The following is a 15,660-nucleotide window of genomic DNA, read 5'->3' as shown; positions in this document are numbered from 1 at the left end:
AAAACCACCAAAAGAGTTTTTTAATATACTAATTTGATTCATTGTCAATAAATAAATTAAACGTAGAAAATAATCAAAATATTATTTATATACCTACGACACCCACAACCACGACGCACTAATAATTACAAATTAAAAAATATAGTAGAGTATAAACACAAATATACAATACAGTAGTAGATAATAAACACAATAGCTTCAAGCGATCGCGTAAATAAACTAGAAATAGATCTAAAACATTGTATCTTAAGATCTTCTAACTTCCTTTTCGAGATTTCGAGCCTGGCACGGAGAGTCCAATTTAAACGTATATTAAAAGTGCAATACCGCTCTATCTCTGTCACTTACATAGGATGCTCATACAATCTTTCTCTTTTCTGGCGAGCCACTATGCCTTTCGGCACCGGTATTTTCATGATCTTCATCCCTTAACCGGTCAGCTGTGGGTGGCCAGAGTCGGTGGTTAGATGTGCATTGCGCTACACAGAAATAATCACAAAAAAAAATCAACAGGCATTAAGATGTTTTTAAGATAAAAAATATGTTTCTGCATAGTTATCAAGGTAGTGCCATGGCTTTATGGCACTACCTCACGGGCCGCCACTGTTCCTATGCAACATAGAATAGCAGCTGGCAGTTAGTACATTTATGTGTATGAATGTGATGGAAAATAAAATAGATGCAGGACTCTCAGAAATTTTGGAGTTTTTTTTTTGTCCGACCGTTGTCATAAGCTCGTATATTAACTGCAGTTTCGTCAACGAGTCGAGACAGAAAAAGGATTCCTATGCAACATATGTAGAATATCAGCTGGCAGTTAGTACATTTATGTGTATGTGTATGAATGTGATGGAAAATAAAATAGAATCAGTACCCTCAGAAATTTTGGAGTTTTTTTTTGTCCAACAGTTGTTACAAGCTCGTATATTAGCTTCAGTCTATAGCACTTGTTGCGACAGAAAAAGGCTCACTATACAACATAAAGAAATACGTAGAATCAGAACTGACGAATAATAATTTTGCTTGACTACTAATAACATTAAGTATATAATTAGGTGTGGATACTGTGGATGTATGTGTGTATGTGATGAAAAATCAAATATGTAGATGCAGTACCCTTAGAAATTTTGGAGTATTTTTTTTTTTCGACGGTTGTCATTTACTCGTATATTAGCTGCAGCAAGTAAGACGTGTAGACACAGAAAAAGACTCCCTATACAATATAAACAAGCAAACTAAGATGATCCTGGAGAGAAGAAGTTGAAGTTGCATTGACCGCCAGAGATCTAAAAACTGAAGAATACTTAGACAGAAAACGCTGGAAATTAGGATGCGAGAAGCGGCGCCAGCTGTAGAAGAACCGCTTATTATACAGGGTGGTTCATCTTATTCGCCTCGGTGTCTGTACAGAAAACCACTTGATATTTAAAAAAAATCTTCACAGTAATATACAGGGCCATTAATACTACAATCTAAAAATAATGTGAATTATACAGGATGCTCCAAAAAAGAGTAGTATATCAAAGTTATATTTTTTCTTATGGAATGCCCTATATATGATGAAATTATTGAATTGACCTTAAAAAATAAGCTATAGTTTCATAAGGGTTCCCTATACCTAAATACAGGGTGTTTTGATTTATTTCGATTTTTATAAAAATGTAAGGTTTTAGAAAAAAATAAATATCTACGAATCTAAGAATCAGTAACAAATTCTTTCTTGGATCTTAATAGTTGACTATTTAGCATACTTAAGCAGATGCTTATTGCAACAAAGTTTCTTACAGGGTGGTCAAAATATGAGATTGTTCTATTAACAAATTCAAGCTGTAATAACTTATTTAATTTAAATGGAACACCGTATATCTTACTAGTCTATCGCGTAGAAAATATACCTAGCTTTCAATTTGTATTAGTGTTTCCTACACCTATCTTTTTACAGGATGGTCAAAATATTAGATTGTTCTATTAACAAATTCAAGCTGTAATAACTTACTTATTTTAAATAGAACACGCTGTATCTTACTAGCCTATCGCGTAGAAAATTTATTTAGCTTTCAATTCTTATTAGGGTTTCCTATACCTATTTCCCTTCATTTGTTAAATATTTAAGGATTTCCTAATTTGCAAGCTTTAACAATTAGAATTAAGTAAATAATATGTTGTGGTTACATTATGTACAACACATCACCAACACCGGCAATATACTTAGACATGATATTGTTATTTATAAAAATTTCATTGTTATCATGTAATCACACAGAGTGTTGTATTATTTTAGTTGATTTTGGCCTACATGTGACATTGAATAATATGTTTAAATTAAACTGCATACCATATATTAGATGCCGTATTCCGGAAGATATTTAAATTATATTTCATTCCGTATAAGTATTTTCCACATCTTAAACCAACGGATATTAAGTAAATTTAAGAACACCACTTTTTGTTTGAATCTTTGAATCGCAATTACAAACAATTAAATGCAATGGCTACTATGACGAAAACGAGCCTATTGTGCAAAAATATGTAAAAATGGGTATTTACAGAATAACATGAGAATTTACATTTACAGAATAACATGTGTATTAAGAATGTTTACATGGAATTGAAGAGATTTTAAATATCTTCCATTATAAAGAATAGAATATCGAGTATTTCTTCTTCCTCTTTTCTTCCTTTTCTGTATTTTTGCTTCCCAAACCTTCATCACTGGTCTCATTTTGTCCGTTCTTTGCAAGTGTCCCCACCAACTAAGTTGTCTTTTTTCAATGTATCCCAGAGTAACTTCTATATTTAGATCTTCTCGTATATCAGTATTTCTTAATCTATCATATCTGGTCACACCTCTAACTCTTCTTAGATATTTCATCTCGACTGCTTGGATTTTGCTTTTTTGCCTTTCATCCAACACCCATGTTTCACACCCATAGGTTAGTGTAGGTCTGAATATCGTCTTGAACACAAAAGAATATAATAATTTTCAAGAGTACTTACTTGAACTGGAGAGGGTAAAATGGGAGAATGGAATTGGTGTGATTCACTTTAATATTCGAAGTTTACAAAAGCATTTTGATGAACTGCTCATATATTTAGAATCAGGTAAGGATCTTTTGGACATAATTATTTTATCCGAAACTAGGGAGGTAAATATAAATGATTTTCATATTCCGAATTACGGAATATATTATAATGAATCGTGTATAAATAAATGCGATGGTACGGTGATTTATATAAAAGATAGCATATCATCAACAATTAGTACTATAGAGATAAATGATAGTAAATTTCTCCGCGTGAAATTTTTAACGAAACATTTAAATACTTATTATACAGTTGGGATAACTGCCTATTATCGACCACCTGCAACAAATACTCAAATATTCTTAAACGATCTGGAACAATATCTGCAGCAGTTGGATATGCAACATCTTGAAGTTTATGTAGGTGATATAAATATCGACTTGTTAAAATCCTATACACCCGATACAACTAGGTATCTAAACATATTAAATACATATGGTTTCATCTCTTATATAAATAAACCTACAAGAGTTACTTCTGATTCTAAGACAACAATAGATCATATATTTATTAGGAAAACTAATAATATAGAAAGTAAAATTGATATAGATTCGATAGTTTTTCAAACCGATATGACAGATCATTTTTCGCCATTTGTTTTGATATCCTTTAAAAGCTGTGACAGTATAAATACAGAACATAAAGAAAAAAATTACAACAAAAAAATTGACTTTAAAAAAATAAATAATTATTTAAAAAATGAATCATGGTCTGAAGTAATTAATAATAATAATGTTCAAATTTCTTACAACAATTTCATTAATAAAATAAACACAATTACAAACTCTTTCACTAAAATTGTTGTCAACAAAAATGACAAATACAAAAAATTACAACCATGGATATCTACGGCAATAATAACATCCATTCATAAACGTCATATCCTCAAAAAACAACTAAATAAAACGCCTACACCCATTCTAGAAGCACAGTATAAGGAATATAGAAATAAACTTAATGTGTTAATAAAAAAACAGAAAAATGATTACTATAAACAAAAATTATACGGTACTCATGGGAATACTAAAAAATTATGGAATATTATTAATGAGGTTGCAGGAAGTAAAAATACACTAGATATTTCTAATATTGATATTGTTAATGAAAATGGGGACTGCGTTAAAAATAATACAGATAAGGCAAATGTGTTTAATAATTTTTTTATAAACTTAGGAATGAAAATGGCAAATAAAATAGAAAATTCAAATTTACCTGATAATTTGTTGAGAGATGTTTATATAGAATCGTCTATTTTCTTAAAACCGGTAACGCAGGCCGAAATAACTATTTTGATATCTAATTTAAAGAATAATTGTTCACCTGGTCCCGATAAGATTAGTAGCAAATTAATAAAATATATTCATCTTAATATATTGGGCCCATTAACCCATATAATAAATCTCAGTCTCTCAACAGGACAAATACCTACGCAATGGAAGCAATCTATAGTTTCTCCCATTTTCAAAAGCGGTTCTAGAAATAAACTAACTAATTATCGACCGATATCTGTAATAAATAACTTTGCTAAATTATTTGAAAAAGTATTAACAAATAGATTGGTTAGCTTTCTGGATCAGCATAATGTTCTTTCTAAAATTCAATACGGTTTCAGAAAAAAATCCTGTACAGAAGATGCCGCATTGAATCTAGTTGAAACAATAATTAAAGCTCTCGATAATTCTAAAAAATGCCTAGCAGTCTTTCTGGATTTGGCTAAAGCCTTTGACACGGTATCTCATGCCAAACTGTTAGGTAAATTGAATAATTATGGTATTCGGGGTATTGCATTAGATCTTTTTAAAAATTATTTAACAAACAGAACGCAGCAAACTAAAATCGGTGACAAAATAAGCACTAATATTAATGTTCAGATGGGGATACCACAAGGAACGGTGTTAGGACCTATTTTATTTCTCGTATACATAAATAGTATTGCAACAATCCAGAATTTTGAGGGACAGTTGGTATGTTACGCAGATGATACTGCACTCATAATTACAGGAAATACTTGGGAAGAAGTGCATTTTGCGACAGAGGTTTGTCTTAAAAATATTAGAATTTGGCTAAATCATAATCTTTTAACTTTAAATGTCGAGAAAACAAAATATGTAACATTTTCCCCAACAGTTACGGACCAACCATCTTTAAAGATTAGACTGCATAATCCCAGATGTAAAGATAATATATGTGATTGCCCCATACTAGAACAAACCCCTGTAATAAAATATTTGGGTGTTATGATTGATCATCACACAAGGTGGTCACACCATATTACCTATGTCTCTAAACGTATAAGAGCTTTAATACATAAATTTTATAAAGTAAGGTTCATCCTATCTAAGTCCAATCTTATTATGATGTATAATTCATTAGTTGAATCAGTTCTAAGATATTGTATAACTATTTGGGGTGGTGCATTCTCTACTAATTTAAAAAATTTGCAAACTACACAAAATATTTTACTTAGAATAATATTTAAAAAACCTAGATTACACTCAACATCTCTACTCTACCAAGAAACAAAATTATTCAAAATACGTCAAATTTATATACACCAATGTCTCCTAAGGACCCAATTTTCAAAAGTAAAAAACAATAAAAAAACTTCAATTACTAGAGCAGCTACTAATCTACATCTAAATACTAATTTATTTAAAAAAACTGTGACGCAGAGATCATTTTCCTATTATGGTCCTAAACTATTTAATATGTTACCAACGCATTTAAAAGAAATTAATATAAGACATAAATTTAGTAAGGAAGTAAAGAGTTTAATTATCAGTAACCCGGAAATGTTTAAAATATTTGAAAATGTTTGAATTTGATTTGCACAACCAATTCGTATTTTCTCCTTTTCTACTCTTTCATCTAATCATCTAATAATCATCTAATAAAAAAAAAACTAAATCACATAAACAGTTAAAATCTAAAAAGAAATGTATCGATTTGCTATTGTTCTTGAATGTTTTGATTTATATTTTACTTTAATTTATACATATTATAGACAGTGTATTTAATAAATTATATGTACATTGTATATTATGTTGACTGACATCAGTGGGAGGTATCCGACAAACAGATGCCTTGTGTCTAGGTCTGCCTCCGGATGAATCAGTCAGTATAAGTATATTAATTAGGTCTGTTATATGTATATTGTATAATAACTAAGTGGTTGAATAAATTATTTGATTTGAAATTATTTTGAACACGTTAATTTTTGTTTTCTGTGTGATTTCGCTTTTGTTGATAAATTTCTGGTTCATTGTATAATAAAGCTTCATTGTTTTGTCTATTCTATTATTGATTTCTAATCCAGTTCTTCCTGTTGCATCTATTTCCACCCCTAGATATTGAAACGATTTTACTTGCTCTATGTTAACATCTTGAATCACTATATTCAATATCTCTGGGTTTTCATCATTAACCATTACTTTTTTTTTGTTTGTTTATTTTCATGTCATGTTCTTCTAGAACTTCATTCCAGAGATTTAGATTGTACTGTACACGTTAGGAGCAAAAGCTCCTTTTGTTCGTTATTCGGTACATAATTTTGTTAATTATGCTGTTCGTATTTTGCTTCAAAGATTTTTAAACTTTTGTTTTCTCGAATTATTTTATTTCTATGTTGAATTTGTTGCCTCTGTGAGTCCATTTCAAGTATTGGAAAATGAAATATAAAAATGAGTCGAATTCTTAGCAGTCACTTTTATTTTACTCCCGATATAAATCCTTACGCATGAACTGAACTCAAGAAGTGAAACTTTTTTAAAATTTGAAAATATTAAGTATATTTTTGTGGATGTGTGTATGTGATGTAAAATCAAATAGATGCAGTACCCTCAAAAATTTTGTATTTTTTTTTTGTCCAACAATTGTTACAAGCTAGTATATTAGCTTCAGTTTGTACCCGTTGTTGCGACAGAAAAAGATTCAGTATACAACATAAAGAAATACGTAGAATCAGAACTGACGAATAATAATTTTGCTTGACGACTAATAACATTAAGTATATAATTAGGTGTGGATACTGTGGATGTGTGTGTGTGTATGTGATGAAAAATCAAATATGTAGGTGCAGTACCCTCAGAAATTTTTAGAGTATTTTTTTTTTCGACCGTTGCCCTTATTCTATCAATTTCGGTAACATCTTTAACTCTTCTTAAAAACCTAATCTCTATAACTTTTATCTGGCTCTTTCGCCCTTCCGTTAGTACCCATGATTCGCTGCCAAAAGTCAGAACGGGTCTATAAACTGTTATAATTTGTTCGTGTTAAGCCACACCACACGTTTGCTTTTTCTTCTTAAGGTACCGAGACCGCTTGTCGATCGTTGGCTCTCATGTTGCCCAGCATATTAACAATCATTGTCTCGTTTACAGCCGCAGGAAACTTAGCGGTTTCTAATACTGTCTGTTTTAATTTATCCCACAGTCTTTCCAGGTCGAGTTCCTCCAATCTAGCTTCCCACTGTGATATGTCTTCTGCTAGTTTTTGGTAGTATAACAGCCTTGTTTCGTCTTGTCTTACCTTATACAATTTTATGGGGTGTAAAGCTAGTTCGCGTCCGTAGTAGAATACTACACGTGCACCCTGGGTAATGCTAAATGAACTAGCAAAATAGACAATCCAGACAATCTAGAATTTTCTGAGCTTTCTTAAATAGAAAACCCTGTATTTTACTATTGTAATGAAATGATATTTTATGGTACTGTTTTAGTTCTTAAGAATTCCCTAAAACTAACTGCTTTAATTTTTGAGTTATTCGTGATTCTTTAAGCCAAACATTAATTGCAACAAAAATTACTTGAAATTTTATTAGGCTGGCCGTGAGAATATTCAATCGAAAACAATTTTTTGAAAATAAATATATATATATTAATATAGACTTATCCACACTTTATTAATATTGGATGAGAAATCAACATACATACGTTGTTCAGATTGTTGGTGCATAAAATATTAACTCCGGTATAACTGGAAGTAGCAAACAGATAAAGATATTCTTATTAAATAGTTCACTAAAATTGAAGAAAAAAAATCTTCTGTGTAAAAGGTATATTTATTTAAAAACCCCAATAAAGGGCTACGTTAAAAACAGAACGTTTTCGCTCTAAAGAAAGCATCATCAGTGCTCTAAGCAAGCTCTACATGCTAAGCCACCAAAAATACATGGGTTAAAACCCTTAAAATGTCGACTAAAATTCTACACTGAGTCGATTTCTCTGTCTTCACAGTGAAGATAGAGAAATCGACTTAACCACCCACATGCTCGTGGAATAGTCATATGATGCTTTGAGGTATCTTTGTAAATTTCATTCATCGCCAGGATTTAATATACAACATGTCAATGTAAGATTTTAGTCGACATTTTAATGGTTTTAACCCATGTATTTTTGGTGGCTTAGCATGTAGAGTTTGCTTAGAACGCTGATGATGCTCTCTTTAGGGCGAAAACGTTCTGTTTTTTAATATAGCCCTTTATTGGGATTTTATACCTTTTACACAGAAGATTTTTTTCTTCAATTTTTGTAATTAATGGTATACAGCCCGCTAAAGGAATTTTTTTTATGGATTTTAAATAGTTCATTCTTCAAAACGCCTTAATTCAAATTTTCAGGATTCAGTTACTTTTATTCTCGAGATATTTCTAATTGGCCCTTTATCTGCCTCACCCTGTATATAAGTATTTTGTGCTTGAGGATAGCGGATTTACAATATGGTTGAGGTGGATTAATTTGTGAACATTCGTTTTTCCTTAAAGTGAAATTTACTCATCTGACTTCATCATCATCAACCTTTACGCGTTAACTGCTGGACATATTATTATGTCTCCCTCAGGTCTTTCTGGCTATTTCTGTATGTCTTTAGTATTTAAAATCAAATATACTGTTATGATGTGCTTTCTCTTCCTTTTATATAATTGTTATTTATTTAATTAATTATTGAATTGACGCCAATCATACAAAAATAAATTAATAAAAAATCTCAGGGTGCCTTTTGTCATAAAAAAATAACTAATTATCTTAGGTTACACTTATCTTTTCTCGTAGCTTCAGTATCTCTTAGTTGATCCTTATCGGGATAAAATAGGAAAAGGAAATAAATAGAAAAACCATAAATAAGCACATACAAATACCTTTATTATCAAAAGCAATGCTCTGAAAATCTATCAATTAAATCCTATGGGCATAATTGTCCAAATGAAACTTTTACCATATAATTAATCTAATTCAAACAAATATTTATCGCTTTGTTCGTGATACCATTAATAAAATAAGCTAAACAAACAAATTTAGGTATTTGCAAAACAACTTATACTTCCTGTTAAATTTTTGAAATGTTGGAATCTTAATTCATATGCTTTTACGCAAAAATTTTAACTTCTGATTATAAAAAACATCTATCACATAAGTTATTGACTGACCTTTTTGATTCACACACAATGATGTCTCCTCTTGACCCAAACATCTCTTCCTTGTTGATTATGTTAGGCTACCAATCAAAGCCCTCTCCGCTCTCAGCATCAATCCAGCACATACCAGCAACTATTTCTCCAAAACACAAGCCAAACCTCTTTTCACCAGTACTCGTTCAATAAACTCCAAAACTCTCTCCTCACTTTCTCTCAACAATAATCTCCTGAGACCCAAGTATCTTTTTTACTTGGTGTCACAAATAATTTTAATAACTATAATTCTTGTAACTTGCTCTCTTGGACTTTACAGAATCAAAGAGGTATTTCTTCTCGATTTGATTTGTCTCTTGTTCCACTTTTCAGCTACTCTCCACTAACAAACAACCACTAGTACTTGCTTCTGAACTATCCGCGAAAACTTTCGACTGCCCTTCTCTGATACCGGCCACACAATAATCTTTTTTTTCCAAATTGTCTCAACATTCCAACCTCTCTTTCCTCATTCCAAATTGCCAAGCCAATCAGAAACATTTCTTTTTCCACCTTCCTCTTTTTCATTCGAAAAACCCAGGCATTCTTTCAAAAAATAATTCTACTCAAACTAATCACTTTTCGGAAATTATACAAATATTCTTGTGCTTAAACAAAAAGGCTTAAAATTCCAAATCTCTCTACCTTTATTTTTCTAAAAACTAATAATTACAGCTACCTGTGGATTTTACCTTCCCGTAACAAACAATCTTTTTAAATTATAATCCGAAATAAATTGTATTTTCACTTCACTTTATTTACCAATGTCTTTAAGTCTTCAGGTAAAAACTCATTAAGGATAAACCCACTGCATAAAAGCTACCTTCTACTAAATAGTTACAAATCAATATACAGAGTGTATCAAATTTATGTGCCCGCGTTATAATTAAAAAAAATAAAATTTTTACTGTATATTTGATTGATAAAATGATACACAATAATACATATAGGTACATATAAGTAACATTTAGTAAGTATATTTGTGTGGATATGTGTGTATGTGCAAAATAAAATAGATGCAGTACCCTCAGAAATTTTGGATTTTTTTTTTGTCCGACCGTTGTCATAAGCTCATATATTAAATGCAGTTTCTGTGACGAGTCGAGACAGAAAAAGGATTCCTATGCAACATAGAATAGCAGCTGGCAGTTAGTACATTTGTGTGTAGGTGAATGAATTCAATGGGAAATAAAATAGATGCAGTACCCTCAGAGATTCTGGAGTTTTTTTTGTCCGACCGTTGTCATATGCTCGTATATTATCTGCAGAGTATTTTCTGAGTTTTCTTAAATGGAACAACCTGTATTTTAGTATTGTAATGACATTATATTTTATGGTACTTTTTTATTTCTTAAGAATTCCCTATACCTAACTGCTTTAATTTTTGGGTAATTCGTGATTCTTTAAGCCAAACATTAATTGCAACAAAAATTACGTGAAACTTTATTAGGTTGGCCGTGAAAATATTCAATCAAAAACAATTTTTTGAAAATAAATATATATTAATCTAGACTCTAGACTGAAACATACTCTATTAATATTGAAGGAGATACCAAAATACCTACTTTGTTAAGATTGTTGGTGCGTAAAATATTAATTCCGGTATAACCGAAAGTAGAAATTAGATAGAAATATTCTCATTAAACAGTTCACTCTCCAAAACCCCTTTATTCAAATTTTCATGTTTCAGTTACTTTTATTCTCGAGATATTTCTAATTGGCCCTTTATCTGCCTCACCCTGTATATAAGTATTTTGTGCTTGAGGATTGCGGATTTACAACATGGTTGAGGTGTATTTGTGAACATTCGTTTTTGCTTAAAGTAAAATTTACTCATACTGTCTTAATCGTCATCAACCTGTACGCGTTCACAGCTGGACATAATATGTCTCCCTCAGCTCTTTGTGTCTATGTCTGTCTGAATCAAATGTACATATACAAGTAACATTTTCTAAGTATATTTGTGTGTCTGTGTGTGTATGTGATGAAAAATGAAATAGATGCAGTACCCTTAGAAATTTTGGAGTTTATTTTTTCCGACCTTTGTCATAAGCTCGTATATTCACTACAGTTTCTGTAACGAGTCGAGACAGAAAAAGGATTCCTATGCTATGCAACATAGAATATCAGCTGGCAGTTAGTACATTTATGTGTATGTGTATGAATGTGATGGAAAATAAAATAGAATCAGTACCCTCAGAAATTTTGGAGTTTTTTTTGTCCGACCGTTGTCATATGCTCGTATATTAGCTGCAGAGAATTTTATTTTTTAAAGCTGCAGAGTTTTTTTAAATAAAACACCCTGTATTTTAGTATTGTAACGAAATGATATTTTATGGTAATTTTTTATTTCTTAAGCATTCCCTATTCCTAACTGCTTACATTTTTGTGTTATTCGTGATTTTTTAACCAAACGTTAATTGCAACAAAAATAACGTGAAATTTTAGTAGACTGGCCGTGAGAATATTCAATCGAAAACAATTTTGAAACTAAATATACATTAATCTAGACTCTAGACCAGTGATACTCAACCTGCGGCCCGCGGGCCGCATGCGGCTCTCTAGAGTATTTTATACGGCCCGAAGGCTAACTAAAGGGCTCTGTGATCAAATTATTTGTCAAATTTCACGTGTTTTTCAAATTATTTGATAGTGTTTGAGGCGTGTTTGGGCGTTAGGCAGAACATTTAATGACTTTAATTTTAAATTATATTGACATTTTTAAGAACTCTGATAAAAAGCAAAATGTTATTAACTCTTAATAATAAATTATTAAAAATAATGAACAAATACTCATTTTAAAAATAATCATTACTTATTTACTACATTGCAACGACACATTTAGTAATCACAAGAAAAATTCAGGTCCGGATTAACAAAAAAAATAATAAAATAATTGTGACATTGAAACAACACCCTGTATCTTAAAATTTTCAAAATTCGTCTGCACATTTGAAAAGAGCACAAAAAGCTAAGTTTAATTGCTCGCTTCAATTTTTTGCGCAGATAATTTAATGACATTAATTTTGAAATTACATATATCGAAATTTTTCTTTTGAAAGTTCGAGTTCTTAAAAATTTCGACATAATTTCAAAATTAAAATCATTGAATTGTCTGCGCAAAAAATGGAGGCTCCATTAAAGCTCTTTTCAATTGTGCAAACTGGTTTTGAAAATTTCAACATGCGGGATGTTGATTCAGGATCACAATGGATTTAAAATTTTGTTTACTCCGGACATGGATTTTTTCTGTGATTAGTAGTTGGGTGATTTGGGTTGTAAATGTGACATATGTGTACCAAATATCAATAAAATATACAAGGTGGCTCTATAGTTATGGGCAAAATCGATAAAACACCCTGTAACTCGGTTATAAAGTCGGTGGAGCAATAAATTTAGTATGTCTAGAACCGCCAAATTTACCTCTATTCACCATTCAAGTATTTCCGTTTCCCAATGAAACAACCTGTATACTACTTCAACTTGATTGCGGCCCGCAAGCTGTGGTAATAGCTACTATGTGGCCCAGGAAAGAAAAAGGTTGAGTATCGCTGCTCTAGACTGTCTAATCTAGCAATTAGATAAAAATATTATCATTTAACAGTTCACTCTCCAAAACCCCTTCATTCAAATTTTCTTGTTTCAGTTGCTTTTACTTCTCGATATATTTCTAATTGGCTCTTTATCTTCCTCACCCTGTATATAAGTATTTTGTGATTCGCGATTGCGGATTTACAATATTGTTGAGGTGTAGTTGTGAACATTTTTTTAAGTAAAATGTACTCGTACGTTCTTCATCATTAGCAACCTGTACGCGTCCACTGCCGGACATATGTCTCCCTCAGCTCTTTCTATCCATGTTTGTCTTGCGCGGCTTTCATCCAGTTACCGTAGGGTGTTATTTATGGCATTAATTCTGATTCCTGGTTTGTGATTTTGTGCCAAGGCTAATCTTGCCTTTATTTGAAGCTCTCATACATTTCAAACAAAAGGATTCAAAAACCTGGAGTATTTCGTTTCTATTCGTAATACTGTTTCCATATTAATTTGTTCCCTATTCGGTACATATTTTTGTTGCTTACGCTGTTCGTATTTTGCTTCAAATCTTTTTAAACTTTTGTTTTCTGGAATTATTTTATTTCTATGTTGATTATGTTGCCTCTGTGAGTCCATTTCAAGTATTGCAAAATGAGGTATAATAAATGGATAAATTTACTAACAATCACTTATTTTACTACCGATATAAATCATTGTACATGAACTAAACTCAAGAAGTGAAATTTCTTGAAAAGTAAAAAACTAAAAAAAAGATGGTTTAGATTTGATTACAGTACAGCACCTCTACTATGTGCTGATACGTATTTCGGAATAGCCGTTTCTTCATCGGAGCACCTGGGTAGAGGCACTGAATAAAATCCTTTCATCCTTTCCGGGTAATTATCAAAATAATTACCAAAGATGCTACTAGTACCATCTATGAATCGAAAGTCGAGTAAGTCAGGAATTAAAATTCGAAATTATTTATCCTCTGAGCCTTTTAAGTTGGAACAAATAAAGCATAACAGAGTGGCGAAATACTCGACAAGGGAAATCTAGAATTGCATTACGAGGAAACAGAGGAAACGGCTATTTCGAAATACGTATAAGCACATAGTAGAGATGCTGTACTGTAATCAAATCTAAACCATATTATCTTTTAGTTTATACTTTATTCACTGTTGTGGATATAAAGGAAAATAATTCGCTAAAATTATTAACACGGTGAATGGCAGGACGTGAAATGCAATTTTAGATTTCCCTTGTCGAGTATTTGGCCACTCTGTTATGCTTTGCTTTTTCCAACTTAAAAAGCTCAAAGGATAAATAATTTCGAATTTTATTTCCTGACTTACTCGACTTTCTTGAAAAGTGTTTTGTTCAATTTAGAAAAACTATTAATACAATAACTTTAAAATCTCTCATATTAAAGGATTTTCTAAGTTTTTGTTTGTCAAATTTTAACACGTTTCCATATAATTTGTCGTTACGTGTTTAAAATCAAAAATACATAATATGTACATTAAGTATATTAGTGTGGATGTGTTTCTTGTTTTAATATCTGAGGTTTTTCAGGCATCTGTAAAATAGTTTTTTTGGTTTTCCCTGCTATTGGTTTCCATTGCTGTACCAAAGTCTTACCATTCTTTTTAACTTGCTTTTTTTACTGAATTCTTTACTTTCCTTCTTTGTGATTGATAATCTTGATGGTACTGGGTAGATTTTGTTGATAGATATGTTTTCCATTTTTGTTTCTTAACTTGTACTTCTCTTTTAACCTTATTAGTCCACCATGCAGTTTGCTTCCCAATTCTGTTTGTTCGTGTTATGCCACACGGTCACACGTTTGCTTAGCGACTTTTAATACTGTCTGTTTTAATTTATCCCACAGTCTATCCAGGCGAAGTTCCTCCATTCTAATTTCCAACTTTGATATATCTTCTGCTACTTTTTTCTTGTATAACAGCCTTGTTTCGTCTTGTCTTAACTTTTATGGGGTGTAAAGCTAGTTCGCGTCCGTAGTAGAATACTACACGTGCACCCTGGGTAAAGCTAAATGAACTAGCAAAATAGGCATCTAGACAATCTAAAATTTTCCGAGTTTTCTTTAATGGAAAACCCTGTATTTTAGTATTGTAATGAAATGCTATTTTATAGTACTTTTTTATTTCTTAAGAATTCCCTATACCTAACTGCTTGAATTTCTTAGTTATTTGTGATTCTTTAAGCCAAATATTAATTGCAACAAAAATTAGGTAAAATTTTATTAGGTTGACCGTGAAAATATTCAATCAAAAACAATTTTTTGAAAATAAATATATGTTAATCTAGCTAGACTGATCCATACTTTATTAAAATTGGAGCAGATATCAAAATACCTACTTTGTTCAGATTGTTGGTGCGTAAAATATTAATTGCTCGGCTTGCATCCAGTTATTGCTAACACACTTGAGGTCATTAGTCCATGTGGTTGGTGGGCGTCCTCTGCTTTCTCTGTAATTCTTATTGTCTTAGCTTCCACCCGACGATACGTTTTGTCCATCGGTTGTAATAAGATTGTAATTCATTTTTCAACGCATCTTCCCTAATTCATA

The sequence above is a fragment of the Diabrotica virgifera genome, chromosome 10 (genome assembly GCF_917563875.1).
Source record: "Diabrotica virgifera virgifera chromosome 10, PGI_DIABVI_V3a".
NCBI lineage: Eukaryota > Metazoa > Arthropoda > Insecta > Coleoptera > Chrysomelidae > Diabrotica > Diabrotica virgifera.
Note: the sequence above shows the minus strand (reverse complement) of the source record.